Source organism: Ctenocephalides felis, unplaced genomic scaffold, assembly GCF_003426905.1.
Source record: "Ctenocephalides felis isolate EL2017-DRISC unplaced genomic scaffold, ASM342690v1 CF-g0.4_SCAFFOLD_03572, whole genome shotgun sequence".
NCBI lineage: Eukaryota > Metazoa > Arthropoda > Insecta > Siphonaptera > Pulicidae > Ctenocephalides > Ctenocephalides felis.
This window is the reverse complement of record NW_020539726.1, coordinates 43,580,336-43,600,384: the sequence shown is the minus strand read 5'-3', so window position 1 is coordinate 43,600,384 and position 20,049 is coordinate 43,580,336. Positions and strand designations below refer to the sequence as shown.

The 20,049-nt window shown below is 26.2% G+C and overlaps 1 protein-coding gene across 2 annotated transcripts in view; it reads right to left on the bottom strand.

Moving 5' to 3' along the window:
* Positions 1–20,049, bottom strand: part of LOC113387623 — a 66,814-nt gene that overhangs the window by 32,744 nt on the left and 14,021 nt on the right. The window contains exons 1-2 of one of the 2 annotated variants that reach the window (XM_026624972.1): positions 10,343–10,390; positions 6,681–6,777 (exon numbers count right to left, since the gene is read on the bottom strand). The gene's annotated coding sequence lies outside the window, so the exon portion shown is untranslated. Of the gene's footprint in view, positions 1–6,680; positions 6,778–10,342; positions 10,391–20,049 lie in introns of those variants that run through there. The other variant, XM_026624973.1, reaches the window with a different exon arrangement.

Below are 20,049 nucleotides of genomic sequence, written 5' to 3'. Positions count from 1 at the left end.
TACAAATAATTAATAAATTTACTATATTAGACAGAAAACTGAGAAAAATTTCATGTGGCAACACCATTTCCAGATTGAGAAAACACCATCATGGATCATACATATATCTCTATATGTATGATCCGCAGAAACCGTTTTTTTCATCGTTCCGCGAGCTATTGTATGCCAGCTGCTCTCTTTTTCATTATAATACATGGTGGGTAAACGCAGAACAAATGTGATTTACCCTATTTTAGTGTTTTCCGCACTCGAAAGATGGTGTACTGTGTACCCAAATTCATCACTATTTTCAAAAAACTGAACCTCTTATTATTATGCACACACAAATTTGTGATTTAGTTGAAAATATATTTCAACGCTTATAGCTTTTCTTTATTATCGTATATATAAAATTCTTCTGCAATTATGTATGTAAATATACTCTTCCTAAACGATTATTCGGATTTTGATAAATCTTTCTGAAGTTTGTTAAGGGAATTTTTTAGGATGTGTGTGATAATAGAAATATAGTGATATTGTAGAAATAATAGGAAAAAATTGCAAAAAGCGACATTAAAAATATTCGAGACATTGTTTAGCATGAAAACAAATGAAAACTGTCATCTGCCAAAAATTTCAATTTACTTATGAGCTTAGGCAATATTAGATTATGTATAATAAATTCATGATTATGAATAAGAAAAATGAAATGCCTACATTATTATTGCTCAGAAGCAGCTGAGATGTGCCAGAAATTAAAATAATATGAGTTACACATATGTATGGCAGATTGAATGATATATATATATGCACAGGATTTGACGAATTATTTCATTTAAAATATGAAATTAAGTAATAATCAGGACCGGACATACCTTGAATGCAACGAAAAAAACGAGCGCACGTCTTAGGGGGCGCCAACACAAGATTCGGATATGAAATTTTCAATATACTTTTTTCTTCAATATAATTCAAGAAATATATAATTTCTTTGCATCTTTTACTAATCTTTGCGCAATATTTTTAAAATACGTTAAAAATTTCACTTTAAAAAAACAAATGGGAAAGTAAAGATGAATACATACAATTCGGCCCTTACGATATCAATTAGGAGAAGTTTAAGATGCAATTTTAGATATTTTAAATAATAAAAAATTAAATTAAAATAATCCAACATAAAGTACCAGTGTTACGTTTATTAATGAAAGGCTAGAATTTTTTTGCTCTCTATGATTTGCTCAATAGAATAAATCGCATAAAATGCCCAAAATAAATAAGTAAACTATTTCTAAAACCAAATATTAATTAATGATAATAATTTTAATAATAAACTGTTAGAACAGGTAAAATAATAGGGGGTGGCGCTGGAAAAAATGGCATAGGGGCGCTGATGACCCCAGGAGCGTATAATGTATATTATATTATTACTAAGAAAAATGTGATTTAGATATTATAAATATAATTAATAAAAACCAGTTGAAATATGATACGAGATTATAAAAATTATAGGCAATATTATTGGAGCAATTATTTTGGGTGGAAAAATCCAAGGTAAAATTGTACTTTTACCACAGATACTAAATATTATTTTTTTCTTAATTTGTTGTACCATTTAAAAGACTTCAATTGCCAATATTGAGTGTGGGAATTGAGACTCATCATTTTATTTAAAGCAATTCTACATTTAACATCTCTCATATTGTAAAATGTATATGCATTTTGATGTGAAGAGTAATTCGACAATAATTATTATTTTTAACTGAATGGTGTAAATATCAGTATAGGATATTAAAAAATTGTAGGCGAGGGTACAGGACAACGTCTGTCGGGTTATCTAGTATAAAACTGCTTCGAGATACGAGCGATTTGACATACGAGCGTGGATGCGAAACGAATTAAACTCGTATGTCGGGTTATTACCATTACATTTGAAAAATCAACAATCGAACCAAGTCCATTACATAATGGAATAGAAGGAAATGAAAAGATGGACAAATTAGCAAAAATAGCAACAAAACAAGGAGAAAAAAAGGACATTGTGCTGAAAATTGATGTGTAAAATATAAGCAAAAGAAATGTAGAAGAGGAATGGCAAGAAATTTGGGATGACACGGTGAAGAAAAATTAGAAAAAAAACTTGGTTTAAAAGTCTTAAAAATGAAGATAGAAAATTTATAACTACATTAAGTAGGATCATATTAAACCATGGCAATTTTCCAATTCACTTAAATAAAATTGATATTAAATAAAATAAAATAAAAACTAGCTGTAAGTGGAATTCTGTCTTGAGGCAATTATTATCGTGCCTTAAGGCAAATTGCTGGAACTTCCCATACCGTAACGAAATGTTCGAGGAATACTGAATGTTTTCAAATAGATTATTATAAATATTGTAACATTGTCTAATATTTATAAGAATTATATAAACTGAATTGCAGAGTTGAAATTATACGTAAAGTATATTAGAACTATAGTTAGAATTAAAAATAAAGTCTGAAATATTTTCGATATACAAAAAACTTTTTTTTTTTCCAAAATCAATTATTTTGTTAAGATAAGCAGAAAGTTCTTTGAATCATTTAAATCGGACGCTTAGTTCTCTCAAAAACTGCCATTTTTTACATAATTAGCTCCGTATCTTCGAAATGGCTGGGCCTGCCTTTGCCAAAAACTAATAACCACTTCTCCTAATCATTACTGATTGAATGTTTTTTAGATCATTCAAATCGGATACTCCGTTCTCTCAAAAATTCGATTTCTATTTTCTGCACTCGTTGCTCCGTATCTCCGAAACGGCTGGACCTGCCTTTGCCAAAAACTAATCAGCTCTTTTCCCTATCAATAGCAATCGAATGTTTTTTGAACCATTCAAATCGGTTGATCCGTGCGCCCGAAAACGTGACTGGAAATTTGTATCCATCCATACATACACACACACATCCATTTTTTCTGAGGTATGCCAAAACGTTCAGAAACCTTCAAAACGTCAAGAAATGTAAAAATTTTCAATTCCGATTTTCGGACCATTACAATAACTTACCCTACGGGAAGTTAAAAAAATAAAAACCAAGTCCATTTTTTCCTACCCCTAGTATTTATATCAAATTCTGCAAAGCAACTAGAGTAGAGTAGAGTCTGTGTGTTTATAAACAAACATCGTCGAACGCAATGCTAGATAGAACATAGAATATATAGAATTCCAGCTAGAATATAAATTAAATATATTTATGTTGTGCGTTTGTTTGCCATATTATTATTATTATTATGCAGATGGATGGATGGATGATGTAGTAGATGTATTGGTTGGTTGTTGGTTGTATCCAGGCGAGCGTCGGTTATTTTTAGAAGCGTTTCAGGCAGTCGTTCGATGGAGGCAGAGGCAGAGGCAGAGCCACTTCATACTTACTCTCACCATCTCACCATCTCATCTCGTCAAAACGCACGCACGTGTTGGAATATCAATATTTATTTATTTATTCATTAAAGAAATTGAAATTGAAATAATTATTTAATTATTAACGCAAGATTAAATAATTTCCACAACGCGTAAGGGAATCTTACAAAATCAATGGAATCCATCATTTCTTTTGTTTTTTCTTACGCTAAGTCTAGTAATAATCTCGAGAGTCTAGTAAAAATGACGAGATGAGACATGGTTCTATGATTAATATTAGAAAAAATAAGAAAATTATTTTATTTTCAATCTATTTTGATTAGTTTATAAGACTACCTGGATGGAGCCTATTTTAATTTATTTTGAAAATAACTACTGCTTAATAATAATAATATTTGGACAATCACAGTCAGGCATATCACAGGGAGGCCTGATATCTCCATTCATTAACTTCCCGTAGGGTAAGTTATTGTAATGGGCCGAAAATCGGAATTGAAAATTTTTACATTTCTCGACGTTTGGAAGGTTTCTGAACGTTTTGGCATACCTCAGAAAAAATGGATGTGTGTGTGTGTGTGTGTGTGTATGTGTGTGTGTGTGTGTATGTGTGTGTGTGTGTGTATGTATGTGTGAATACAAATTTCCAGTCACGTTTTAGGGCGCACGGATCAACCGATTTGAATGGTTCAAAAAACATTCGATTCCTACTGATAGGGAAAAGAGCTGATTAGTTTTTGGCAAAGGCAGGTCCAGCCGTTTCGGAGATACGGAGCAAAGAGTGCGGAAAATAGAAATCGAATTTTTGAGAGAACGGAGTATCCGATTTGAATGATCTAAAAAACATTCAATTAGTAATGATTGGGAGAAGTGTTTATTAGTTTTTGGAAAAGGCAGGCCCAGCCATTTCGAAGATACGAAGCTAAACATGTAAAAAATGGCAGTTTTTGAGAGAACTAAGCGTCCGATTTGAATGATTCAAAAAACTTTCTGCTTGTTTTAACAAAATAATTGATTTTGGAAAAAAAAAATTTTGTTTCATTTTTTTTTTTTTTAGTTTTTTGTTGAAACAAATAATTTCAACTTTGCAATTCAGTTTATATAATTCTTATAAATATTAGACAATGTTACAATATTTATAATAATCTATTTGAAAACATTCAGTATTCCTCGAACATTTCGTTACGGTACGGGAAGTTCCAGCAATTTGCCTTAAGGCACGATGCCACCCACCCCACTAGTTTTTATATTAATCAAAAAAATTACTAGATATCATATTTTTAGACAGTTGTAATTACTAAATGAACTAAAATAAAATCTTATGCTAAACAAGTTGAAATATAAGAGTACTAGTGGTGTATGGCATCATGCCTTAAGGCAAATTGCTGGAACTTCCCGTACCGTAATGAAATATTCGAGAAATTTTAAACGTTTTCAAATCTGTTATTACAAATACTGTAACTTTCGTTATTTTTGCTATCTTGTTTGTTATATCTGAGCAAATCAAATGTAAATCATAAATCAATTTATCTCCAGAACATTAACAATCGTCATTTCATTTCGAATTCAATTTCAAAAAAATAGTTGCCTAATTTGCACAAAATTGAAAAAGTGCTCCCGTATAGTCACAGTCTAAACGCATTTACAAATAATTTTGTGCGACACTTTCACTTATACTGTGCTTAGCTTGGCGGCATTTTCACATTTTTCAATAGTTTTCACAAAATTAGTAAAGTGCTCCAGTACATGAACAGTCTAAACGCACTTGGGTAAACATTTGCACCAGAGTGCCGCTTAGACTGTGCTTAACTTTTCGAGAAACAAACCAATACAATAACAGAGGTGCATTGCATCATGCCTTAAGGCAAATTGCAGGAACTTCCCGTACTAAAAATAGACATTTTGAAACCAACTTTATTTTTTTGAAATACTTTGGAAAGTATGAGAATTTTGAAATTGACTTTTAAACAATTTGATTTTTTTTTTCATATTTTGATTTGTTTTGTAAATTTTAAACTTTTTTTCAAAGCGATCGCGCTGTGTTGCTGTTTTGGAGACAAAATATCAAAAATATCATTTTTGACCTCCAAAGGGTTTTTTCCAACTTTTTTATTGGATCTCCAGACACGCTAGACCTGCCTTCACAAAAATTTCACCAGTTACATTATGTCAATACAAGAAAAATGTTTTTTGAATTATTTAAATCGGACGCTACGTTATCTCAACAACTGAAATACCATTTTTGGCATTATTTGCCCCGTATCTTCGAAACGACTAGACCTGCCTTTGACAAAAAGTAATTAGCATTATCAGTAAGAATCGAATAATTTTTTAATTATCAAAACGGGTTGATCGGTGTTCCCGAAATCGTCGACTAAAATTTGTATCCAAACACACACACGCGCACGCACACACACACACTTACATCCATTTTTTCTAATAATAAGGTATGCCAAAATGTTCAAAAACCTCTTAAACGTAAAGATACATAAAAAATTTCATTTTCGATTTTTTGCGATTACTGTAACTTACCCTACAGGAAATTAAAAATATCAAAAAGACATTTTACTCAAAAATTTCAAGGTACTCAAAAATCTATTTTTTTCAAAGCTTTCAAATCTTTTTTTATTCCTTAATTTAAATTTTTGGTACGGATAGTTCCTGCAATTTGCCTTAAAGCGCGATGCCTTACACTACTAGTTTTATATTAATATAAACAAGTTGGAATATAAGATAACTAAAAACAAACCAATACAATAATAACAATTGTCATATGTGTCAGACGCTAAGAAGTTCTGATGTCAGAAGAAAAAACAAATATTTTAATATAAACTAAGTCCTTGTCAGTCATATATGGATGACATAAAAAATAGTGTTTTCCTAGAAATCTCTGCAATTTTTAACTTCCCGTAGTTTTTTCTTTGATACATTTAAACTGAATTTTGATATTTAGGCAAGTTTGAAAAATAATATGTTCAATAATAACCATCACTTTTAAATAGTAAATTATTAAATAAAATACCATTAACGCCATTTTATTTTACCCGCGTCAAATTTTTGACATTTCAATCTTTGCTCAATTTCCTTCAGCTATCTCTTTCTAACGCCTAACGTGCAAGCGAGAACGCGATATGAAAAACGTATCAGGCGCACAGGAACTTTTCAAAATTTGATAATGGATGCAATTTATATTTATTAATAATAAATTATTATACATATATATATATATATATATATATATATATACACACACACATATATATATATATATATATATATATATATAAATTAATAATTTTAAATTTCTTACCTTTATATTTGTTTTCACAATATTCCCATATTTGAACACATCTCAACTAAAACACTTTTAAACTCCATTTGTTCAGACACTACACAATTCTTCAAACCTGTTTTCAAACAGAAAATTAAACATTAAACATTAAACACAAATATGTAGTCTTATTTATTTAATAAATAAATAGATTAATATGCGGTACCTACTTTTATCTATTTAAAAATATTTTATGAAATTTAGGAAAATTTTGAATAAATTTTTTTGTAAAAGTACAAGTTGTTTAGCACTTTTATATTGAGTGGAATTTTATAAATTTTATTATTTGTTTGTATAACTGACAATTGATAAATAAATATATTTATTTTTTTATATTATAAAAAATTTGTAAAAGTTGTTAATGTGCTCGTGTCTATTTTTATTAATATCTCAGTTTTAATATTTTTAATAATAAATTTAATTGTAAATAATTTATTATATTGTTGTAATTAATAATATTTTATTCAAATTGTTTTATTTATCAATGATTATTAAATACTAATTTCAATTTCATCATTTTTAAGTAATAGTTTGATTATTAGTAATGATTAATAATTAATTAATTATTGATTTTATTAATATTTATTCTTTAATAATGATCATTATTTAATACTTTCATTTTCTTATTTTTAAAATAAATAATTTGTTAAAACTTTGTTCAATGATTAAATAAATTGTCAACAATTAAATTTAAATATTAAAGCTAAGAAATATTATAATTTATTTACAAATAAATTAAAAATGTATTAAAACTTTACTTTGAAAAATAAATATAACTCATAAAATTCCTAATTATCAATTATTTTAAATAATTAAATAATTTGATAAGAATGATTTACAAAAATTAAATTAGGAATTTATTTCAAATAATTTGATAAAAAGTAATCTATAGAATAATTCAGGAAATATTTATTATATTTATTAATCTTTTTAAATTTTATTTTTGAATTGAAATATTTGTCAAAAATAAATTATTTGCTAAAAAACTTGTATTATTATAAATTGATTTTTATTAATCTTAAACAAATTATAAAAATATTTGGTAACTTTATTATTCAATTTAATATTTTGATCATATTATATAAATTGCTTTAAATCAATATTGAAATAAATATTAATATAAGAATTAAAAATTCAACAATTATTCGTAAATAATATTTTTTTTAATTCAAAATTGATTTTGATTAATTATCTTAAATAGATAATAATTAATCTTGGTAACTTTCATATGTAATTTTTTGTTTTACTATTTAAATAAATATTTATAGTATGAGAATTTAAATATTCATTTCATTTTTAATAACAATTTGGAATTTTAATATGTAAATTAATTTTCAAATGTTACTTAACAATTATTTAATTATTTTGATAGATAAATTCATTTTAAAGTCAATTTTATATTTATATAATTAATATTGACAAAATTTAAACATATTATATAACTGTTTTCAGTAAAGATTTGATAATCATTAGTAATTTTATTTTTATCAATTTTTTTTAAACTAATAATTGAATTTAATACTGATAATTAAAGTAATATATTTTTATTTTAACAAAACATTTAATTTTGTGAGTATTAAATAATAATATAAAGGAAACATAATATTTAAGATAATAAATTGTTATAAGTAAATACTAATCATATTTCCTTATTTTAAATGCATTTTTATTATTATCTTAAAAATATTTGGTAACATTTATATTTCAAATCATTTTTACCATATTAAATAAATTTTTAAATAAATATTTATACTAATAATGACAAGAATTTCATTTTATTCGAAATTTTAATATATTATTATTAATATTTTAATAGTTAATTTTTGAGACAACTTGAGTATTAAAATAAAATTCATAAAAATTAGTAATTTTAATACTAATATTTAAATTAAATTTTGGCCAATCTTTTAATTTCTTTTCAAATAGATAAAAATGATTATACAAAATTTTAGTACTAATTTTAAATAATTTATTTAATTGCTTTAAGTAAATTGTACTACTAAAAATATTAAAATAAAAAACATTATTATTTATTTTAAAAAAATCAATAATTACCTAGAAATTATCTTAAATATTAAATTTTCTTCATATTATTATTATAACTTAAAAAAAAGTGCAAAACAATCTAAATTTGATATTAAAAATGAATTTAAATAACAAAATAAATAAATTTTATAAAAATTATTATTATTAGTGCAGAATATTTTAAATGTAATATTAAAAATAAAATTATATATTAAAATAATAAATTTGTTAAAAATAATTATTATTAGTGCAAAACAATTTAAATGTGTTATTAAAAATTAAATTATATATTAAAATAAGAAATTATTTTTTTATTTTATACTTAAATTATTTTTATATCAGTTTATCAATTAAATATTTTTTTATAAATAAACTTAGGTATAAAATAAATTATTTTTCAGAAATCAGTAATTTTGAAAAAGAAATGCAAAAATTCATATAATATTATATAACTTCTATAAATATATATTTTATAAATATATATTTGTATGAAAAACGATGAAGTAAACTAATTATTATTAATATTTCATTTTTTGTGAAAAATATCAAAATAGTATTAATAAAATAAATTTAAAATTAATACCTAAATATTATAAAATAAATTATTTTACAGAACTTAGTAATTTTGAAACACTAATGCAAAAATTCAATCAATATTATATAACTTTTGTATTATATATATTTTATAAATATATATTTGTATGGAAAATGATTATGTAAAATAGATTTGATTAATATTTCCTTTTTTATGAAAAATATCAAAATAGTAAATTATTTTTATAGCAAATTAAATATTTTTTATAAATAAACTTAGGTATAAAATAAATTATTTTTCATAAATCAGTAATTATGAACAAACTCAAAAATACTAATAATATTATATAACTTTTATTATATATATATATTCTATAAATATGTATTTGTATGAAAAATGATGAAGTAAACTAATTATTACTATTATTAATATTTCTTTTTGTGAAAAATATCAAAATAGTATTAATAAAATAATGTTGAAACACTAATACAAAATTTCCAACATTATTTCCTCTATGTAACATAAATAAAAATATAAAGTTGTATGAAAAATGATTAATTTTGCCTTTTTGTGTCAAAATATAAATTTCATTAAAGAAATTTTTTAATATATATTTGTATGAAAAATGATGAAGTAAACTAATTATTACTATTATTAATATTTCTTTTTTTGTGAAAAATATCAAAATAGTATTAATAAAATAATTATAAAACCAATACAAAATTTACAATATTGCATCTTCTATATAACTTAAATAAAAATATAAAGTAGTAAAAAAATGATTAATTTTGCCTTTTTGTGTCAAAATATAAATTTCATTAAACAAATTTTTTAATATATATTTGTATCAAAAATGATGAAGTAAACTAATTATTACTATTATTAATATTTCTTTTTTTTTTGTGAAAAATATCAAAATAGTTTTAATAAAATAATTTTCAAACACTAATACAAAATTTACAATATTACATCTTCTATGTAACTCAAATAAAAATATAAAGTTGTATAAAAAGTTATGAATTTTGCCCTTTGTGCCAAAATATAAATTTCATTAAACAAATTTTTCAAATAAAAAACTCACTTTTCAAATTTCAAATTCCAACGTTTTTTTACTCGTCGACAACTTCACACCACAAAAAAATTTACACCACAAATACAAACTTATTTCTTTAATTAACAAACAAAACTTCACTGATTATAACCACTTAAATTTAAATAATTATTTATTCACAAACACATATTATTATAAAATCATAATTATCAATTAACAATTCCTTTTAAACAATATTATAATTAATTTCAATAAAATTTAAATTTATATTTATTAACATAATTTACTTCGTGACCGTCCTCTCGAGCGGCCGCCGTACGACTGACCGAATATTCGGTGCGCGTAACCGATGTTTGACGAGCTCTGACGAAAACGAGAGTGAGAGGGAAAGGGATGCATGTACGCGGCGAGATGAGAACGGAGATGACGTGCGAGTGGGATGGACAGATAGGGTTGGTTGGTTGTTGGAAAGAGACACAGAATAAGGGATGGATAGTAATAATTATATAATTATTTTTATAGATTTTTATTAATTATTTAGAAAATTAGTGGTGCATGGCATTGTGCCTTAATGCAAATTGCTGGAACTTCACGCACCGTTATTAAAAATTCGAGTAATGACATTAGTGAGAATTATCAGAATTATGCTTGGTTAAGTCAACGAGCAATTCTTGCCGCAAAGAATAATGATGTACACGCACTGAATTTCACCATTCAATCAAAAATTGCTGGCGATTTGGTGACATACCAATGATTCCGACTGGTCTTTCGTTTGACTTCAAACGATTGCAATTTCCAGTTCGCCTTGCGTTCGCAATAACAAGTCGCAAGGCCAATCGCTTAGTGTTTGCGGGATAAATTTCAAATAGATTATTTAGAAAATCATTGTTTTTCACATGGGCAGTTATACGTTGCCTGTTCACGAGTTGGAAAACCATCCGCTTTGTTTGTGTCAGACCAAAAAACAAAAAATGTTGTTTAGTTGGTATTGATATTTAGCCTTGAGGCAAGTTACATGAGCTTCCCGATATGTGTAAATAATCGACTTAATCAATAAAAAATAAATTAATTTATGAGTCATTAAAAGTATTCCGAGTGGATTTATTACACATAATTGAAAACGAACAAACTCGTTAACTTGGAGTATTTTCTAAAAGCAAATTTTCAAAAATAAACAATTTTCATAATTGAACCAGTTTCCGTAGGATTTTAATGGTTTAGTATGTTCATTAAGATCAAGTACTCTATCGGTATACCAAGTAAATCGTCTAATTTTAATTTTAACAAATGCCAAAAAAACTACACATTTTCTCAAACTTTGATGAATTTTTAAAATTAAACTACTTGTCGTAAAGCCGTAGTATTTCAGTAAGTTCTATAAGACCATGATATATATCGCCAAAAAAGTTCCATAAAAATCGGCTTAAATTTTTTTTTCAATAGTTAATTACAAGAAAACGGTTCGGTAGATTTTCACCTAAAACTAATCAGTATCATTCCCAACTAATATTTTTCGAACAGTTTTTGATTTTTTAAAATCGATTCGGTAGTATGAGCTTAAATGTGGACGAAAAGTTTAACACTTTTTTCAAATTACAAAGACACGGCTCGGCAGATCGTCGCACAAAACTGACAAACGATACTCCTCATTGAGATACATCAAATGGCTTTTAAATTTCTGAAATCGGTTTAGGCGTTTTTGAGCGATCGTCGATGAAAAGTCTAATTTTGACAAATGCCAAAAAAACGATACCAATTTTTGCAAACTTTGACTAATTTTAAAAGTTAAACTAGTTGTCGTAGGGCAGTAATATTTTAGTATGATCTAGAAGACTATGGTATCTACCGTCAAATGTCGATGAAAGGTCTAATTTTGACTTTTTTGTCCTGAAGAGCTCGTCGAACAAGACATCATCCTCGTTTACCGCGCATTCCTCGCAAAAGTATAATTCGTGCAAATTCAAAGTTTCTCACGGTAGCCGGGCAGTGTTTAGCATCAATAACCGACTAAGACCGAAGTTTTGTTCTCCTTTTTATTCTTCGTGTTGTTTAAGCGATCGCTTATTGTTATTAGTGTTTGTTCCTTATTAAGTACCTTCGTGTTGTATTGTAGTAAGTGTGTAATTTAAAAATCGTGCTCTAGCCATCAATATTTTCGCTAATGGTACCTCCGAGGATTCGAAATTGAGCGGGAGGATGCAGGGACGGATCGAAGATTTTTTAAGTAAAACTTCTTTAGACGCGACTAGGGTGTAAATCCGTACAAATGCAACGGAAGTGAGTTACGACAGATAAGAGTTGAGTGCCAATAATTCGTCATTCGCTCTCGATGATATCATTTCTATACGGGTCGATTGTGATTAGTCGTCGTGTCGAGTGAATAGAGATCTGTCGTTGTATGCGTAACGGCATCGACGTTCTTTGCGTACCGATATCAACAAGGAAATCGGCATAAATAAATAAACATTTTAAAGTTACATCGTAGTACAAATCTTGATTTGTACTTGAAAAATGCCTGAATCAGAAGAATATTTTACCGTGTTCCTTGAAAATAATGAAACATTTGTGCCGTGTACTAAACGTAAGTTTATTGATTAGAAATTATTTCAATATTATTAGTAGTTTCTATAAATGTTCGAAGTTATTGAAATGGAAAATATTTTTAGGCAAAACAGATATTACAGCTGTTCAAAGAATGAGATTATATCGCCAGCGAAAAAGTAAAAAAAAATCCAAGCAGTCAATGAATGTATGTTAATTTTAATTACATGAAGTTCTTCAAACACAATTACTTGATGAGTGAAATTGCGAAAACAATATTTGTTTAGGCGTTGTTTACATAAATCCACTGTGTGAACGAAAATTATAGAATTTATTAATCAGCAATTACTTCATTTCTCTAATGAAGGTTCATTTCTAAATGCTAATTACAATGACAAACCGATCATGTCATATTAGAACTATGACTTCAATTACTTTATTGTTATTAAATATTATACACATTTTTAATGCTATTACAAAATATATAATTTATAATTTATCATTATATAAATGTGTATAATGGTCGACGCTGATAAATATGTGCATCACGAATGTTGTCATATTACTAATAAAAATTATTCAAAATTGTTATATGATGTATTTATTTTTACTTATGCCATCTTGTACAGTAGCAAATAAGTTTTACTTCAATCGCGTGTGAACCTTACGCGCACTCTTTTTTTTATCAACTTCCCGAAGGAGAAGTTTATGTTTTCATCAAAAAATCCGATTCGTTAATGTTATGTTTTCTCGACGTTTCAAGCCATTCTGAATCGAATGAGACTAAATTTAAGGGAAAAGTATGTGTGGTGAACAGATTTTTTACCTTAAATCGACGGCTGGACCGATTTCAAAAATTTAAAAGCCATTCGATGTATCTCGATGCTACGTATTTCCATTTTCCGTTTTCTGTCTGTCATTGTTTGAATCAATTTTCTTGGTACGCAATTTTCTTTATTTGCTCTTTTTGCCATCGAAGAGTTCAATAGTTATTTAGTTATTACGTTGCCTCTACTGGCGTAATGAATCAGGAAGTAATAATGATTAATATATATATATATATATATATATATAAATATACTAGATGACCCGACAGACGTCGTCCTGCACCCACGTCTACAAATCAAAAGTTCCATTTTTTTTAATATCCTACACTTTTTAATATCCTAATTTGATGTCCTGCCTTTGTGATTAATTTATGGTCTCGGCATAAGCAGTATAAGAAATTAAAAAAAAATAATGTAATATCTTCGGTAAAGTAACAATATCAGACTTGATTTTACAACAACATAATTGCTTCAATAATTTAGTCTATAATTTTCATAATCTCGTATATAATAGTTGCTTTTTAGCAATCATAATTTCTAAAGTACATTTTTCTTACTAATAATGTAATAAACATTATTTGTAAAATCTAGTTCGTATGTGCACTATTCAATCTAAGATCAACTCGCTAATAAATATTTCATATCCGATGCCAAACAAATGAATTTTTGATGCATGAACAAAATTCTAAATCATTTGTTCAATAAGTAGAAATATTTTTTGTGTTGTTGAATAATTTAGTAAAGTAGTCCAAAATGCGACGTGCATAAGTATAAAAAAGTAATTTATATGTAATTTTGTACTTGTTGCGTTATTTATTAAACTGAATTACATAATTTCATCTATCAAACATATACTGTTGACTCTATCTTATATTATTTGAATTTCTGGCACATCTCAGCTGCTTTTCGGCAATAATAATGTTCTATACATTATGACATTTTTCTTGTATATTATATTCTAATTATCTAAGATCATAATTTCAGCTAAATTCAAATTTCAAGTGTATTGACATTCCTAGCAGATGACTGTTCAAATATTTTCAATGTCAAACAATAAGTGTTTTTTTTTTTGTAATTATTGTCATTTATTTCTACGATATTACTATAGTTTTAACGTTCATTAAATCTTAGAAAATTTCCTTTGGCAAACTCTAGAAAGAATGATCAAAATCCGAATAACCGTTTTGGAGAACTATTAAATCACACAGCCGTACCGAAGAATTTTATATATAACATATATATGTATATAAGTATGTGTGTGGATCCATTTATGTGTGTATTTATCTAAATTCGTGTTAAAATATTCGAAATTCTTCTACCATTTTTTTTCTTGTTTAAATTACGTGACAGCATCCCAAACGTGTTTAGAGCATTTTTTTGAGTTGATAAATAAATAAAAACAAACTATATTATCAAAGATTGAAATTTTAGATAAAAAGTTCCGTATAAATGTCAAATTCTTTTCCACATTCATAATAGATAAAATTAAAATAAATATAAATATTGTGAAAATTTATTTATTAAATATGGCGGCGACAACTACCAAAAGAAATAAAGAAATAAAAAATATTTATATTATGAATAAATATATATGTATTTATAAGAATTAATGAATGCATATGTATGTATAAATATTAAATTAAATATATACATACACTTTTGTAGAGAAAATTAGAAAAAAGTTATCAATCTTGAAATTGTTATGTTTAAAACAATATGGCGTCTATAATAATAGAAACTGTCTAGAAATTTAAAATGTGTAAAAAACATCAAAAAACTATGGAAAATTAGAATTAATATTTTTTATACACCTGCAAAGATCCGTATCAATATAAAATTATATTAATAACATATATTAAATTAAAACATGAAATAACCGTGAAATTTTTAATTTTCAAAATGGTGACTATAAAATAATACCAACTGTCAATAAAGTAAAACAAATTTATTATTTATATAAAAAGCAAGATTATTATTAATGGGATAAAAGATTATATAAATCCACACGGTCCTGTATTAATATAAAATTACATTTATTTTAATATTCATTATTATTTTAATACATTTTAAAAAATATTGTAAAACAGACAATATGGCGTCGATCGAACTGTCAAAATTGTCAAAGTTAAATAATTTTTAAAAAGCAGCAACAAAACTATATTATAAATAAAGATTTAAAATAAATTAGGTATATATATATATATATATATGTATATATACAGGCTTTGAATAAGTTAAAATGTATATTTACAGAAATTAATACGGTGCTAATGGCTCGGAGGAAATTTCCTCCAAGATTTTCTTTTGTGGAAATATTTACTTTAGAAATTTAGACGTGTAAACCAACCAGTAGCACATATGTTGATGGATATTCTTACATAAATTATTTAAAAGTAGTATTTATAATAATATGTTTATAAATAACATTCTGTTGATGTTTACTTCTTCATTAGTCTGTTCGAGATAAAAATAATCGAAACGCTAAAATATTTATTAATAAATTTTTTTACAAAAAAGTTCAAGGAGTTATTGTATGCTTTTCGGAGAGTCAGATTTAACTACCTCTAAAGTTATTAAAATATGCAAAAAATACTCAAATTCGAGGAATCATTGAAAAATTTAAATGGATTGCAGATATAGCAAATATATTAAAATTTGAGGATATAGCAGTTTTTGTAAGGAAACTAGGTACCATACAAATATATGCCAAAGTTGTAAATTTTTCCAAAGAGTTTTTGAAATCTCATTACATTCTCTAGACATGCCACAAAAAAAATTCAGAAATGAGTATTATTATTTTCCTTCTCAATTCAAAAATTGATGGATTAATGAAAAGCACGGTAATAATATATCAAAATCTTTGAATATCGAATTTCCTAAATGTGCCAACTCAATTCATTAAGTCCTTAAAACTTTGTTTGAATACATATGCATAATCGTATATCAATAGAAGTCTGAGTCTGTGTAACACAATTTATATGTGCTAGAACAAAATCATATTTTAAAAAATTATCAAACATAGAAAATGCTGATTATGAACTATGTACTGGGATAATCTTGAAAATCAGAAATTTTAGCAACAAAATGTAAATTTTGAATATTATAATCTAAAGATATAACAGTTTTTGATAGGGAGCCATGCCACAAAATAATTCCAAAATGAATATTCACATTTGATTTTGTAATTAAAAAATTAATAAGTTAATGAAACCTTGAATATCCAAATGTGACAATTTAATTTAAATAAAATCTGTTTCAGATTAGGCTGGCACTTGCAATGACTATTTATATTCCCAAGAACATTTATATGAGACAGGCGTTGCAGTGGGTAAACCATCCATATAATTTGTGTTAGCTGCCTCTTTCACTTATATACTACACACTTCTACATTCAGAATCAGTTAGTTATTTTTTATATTTTTGTACTAATTTTTTTTAGAAATATTCTTTATGGCTTAACGTTTGCCGGGCTAGCTAGTATATATATATATATATATATATATATATCATAATAAAGTCTGTTACTACTCGGACGTCATGTCATTTCTGTCGTTCAGGTTTGTGGAATGAATGAAAAAATCATTAACTCCAACACACACGTCGAGGAACTATTTTAAGAACCGACCATATATATATTATATATGTATATATACACGTATATATATATATATATATATATATATATATATACAGATATGTATATGTATCTACAAGTCTATATGTATGCAAATGCAAGGCGATTGCTTAAGCAAGGTTACGGCGACCTTGACTTTCAAATTAGAATTTCAATGAATCCATTATTTGTAAACTACACACAAATTTAAATATATATATACATATTTGTATATATATATATATATATATATATATATATACATTGTATATATGCATATATAAATGTGTATGTATTTATTATCTAAATTGATCGATTTTAAATCATCATTTTATATTGGCTTGCATAAGTAGAGTGCTTTTCTGTTAGCAGAACAATCAGAAATTTGTCCATCTTCAACTGATCTTGGTGGTTAGCAAAATGCACTAGCAAAAATTATGTTAGTTATAGGTTCTTATTTCTTTTCTTGTATTGTTTATAAGTATTTTAAAATTTTACAATCCTGATTAAATGTGCCAATTTTTGATAAAACTAAAATAAAAGGGCCTCTCGAAGTCGACCCATTTTTTTTATTATTTATTTTATTTCCATATAATTACAATCGGCTTGCGTTCAAGGCATTCAGTAATATTGGTGACAAATTTGTAAATATAAAATTTTAAAATGCTACTCAGTGATAGTCATTTTTGGTTTGAAAATGGATGAGATGGAATTACGGAACAGTAATAATAAGTTTACATAAGAAAAATGAAATGTCTACATTATTATTGCCGAAAAGCAGCTGAGATGTGCCAGAAATTAAAATAATCTAAGATACATTATATGTATGGCAGATTGAATGATACACATATAAACAGGATTTGACAAATTAATTCATTTAAAAAATGAAATTAAGTTCAACGCCGGTTCCACCTTGAATGCGACGCATTCGAAAAATACGAGTGCACGCCTTAGGGGGCGCCAACACAAGATTCGGATATCAAATTTTCAATATAGTTTTTTTTTTTTCAATATAATTCAAGAAATATATAATTTCTTTACACCTTTTACTAATCTTTGCACAATATTTTTAAAATACGTTAACAATTTCACTTTAAAACAACAAATGGGAAAGTAGAGATGAATACATACAATTTGGCCCTTACGGTATCAATTAGGAGAAGTTTAAGATGCAATTTTGGATATCTTAAATAATAAAAAATTAAATTAAAATAATCCAACATGAAGCACCAGTGTTTTGTTATGATTATGTTTATTAATGAAATGCTAGAATTTTTTTGCTCTCTATGATTTACTCAATAGAATAAATCGCATAAAATGCCCAAAATAAATAAGTAAAATATCTCAAAAACCAAATATTAATTAATGATAATAATTTTAATAATAAACTGTTGAAACAGGTAAAATAATGAGGAGGGGGCGTTGAGGACCCCAGGAGCGTCCTTGGTATGTATATTAATTATGTATATGTATATTAAATTATTACTATGAAAATGTAATTTAGATATTATAATTACTAAGAACCAGTTAAAATATGATACAAGATTATAAAAATTATAGGCAACATTATTGGAGCAATTATTTTGGGTGAAAAAATCCAAAGTGATATTGTACTTTTACCGCGGATACTAAATTTTATTTTTTCTAAATTTATTATACCGTTTAAAAGACTTTAATTTCTAATATAGTGTGGGAATTGAGACTCATTTTATTTAAAGCATTTCTACATTTAACAATCGCTCACATTGATGTATATGCATTTTGGTGTGAAGAGTATTTGGAAAACAATAATTATTATTTTTAAGTAAACGGTAAATATTAGTATAGGATATTAACAAAATTGCAGGCTTGAGCACAGGACTGTCGGGTCTTCTAGTATATATATATATATATATATATATATATATATTGTATATTACTTTAAGACATAAATATCAAATCCTCATATTTTATATTTAAATCTCGGATCTGATCTGTGGGGCACATTCCGCTCTGGCGGGTGCTCCTCCCCATCTGATTCTCTTATTCATGTTTATTCATTTTATTTTTCTACGTTGATTCTGATGATGTTTTTTTCTTCTCTGATGTTTTTTCGTGAAAGATGAAACGCAACAGAAGAGAACAGAATAGAACGTGTTTTAACAAGAAGAAGACATAGATCTATACTAGCTGGACCAGAAACAGAAAATAATAAAATTCTAACAATTGATATTCGTTTTTTTTAATCATGTCATGTTCAAATTTGTTTAAGAGTATTCAGTCAAAATTTTTATTATCACAAATAAAAGTAGTATAAATAGATCGCAAACACTACCGCTTTGCCATCACTTCAATTTTAATTATTTCCATTATCCATAGGGGCGCCACAAACTCTAGCACGTAAATTTACCCTTAGATTTAATTCTGGATAAAATTTATATAAATATATAATATAGAAAAAATAAATCTGATTGATTTGCATAACCAAAACGAGAACAAAATAAAATATATTCTCAGCTGAATTACAAATATGTTTTCACAAACATATATTATAAAAATTTTTTTGAACGTTTAAAGTACGCGTATTATGGTAAGAGATCAGTTCTTTAAAAAGATGAATTTGAACACAGTAGACCATCTGCTGAGTGCGGAAAACACCAAAACAAGGTAAAGAACATTTGTTCTGTGTTTACCCCCTATGTATGTATATAACATTCCAAAAATTAATAAAAAATGCAATAGTATTTTTTAAACAAAAATTTAACAAAATCTATGAT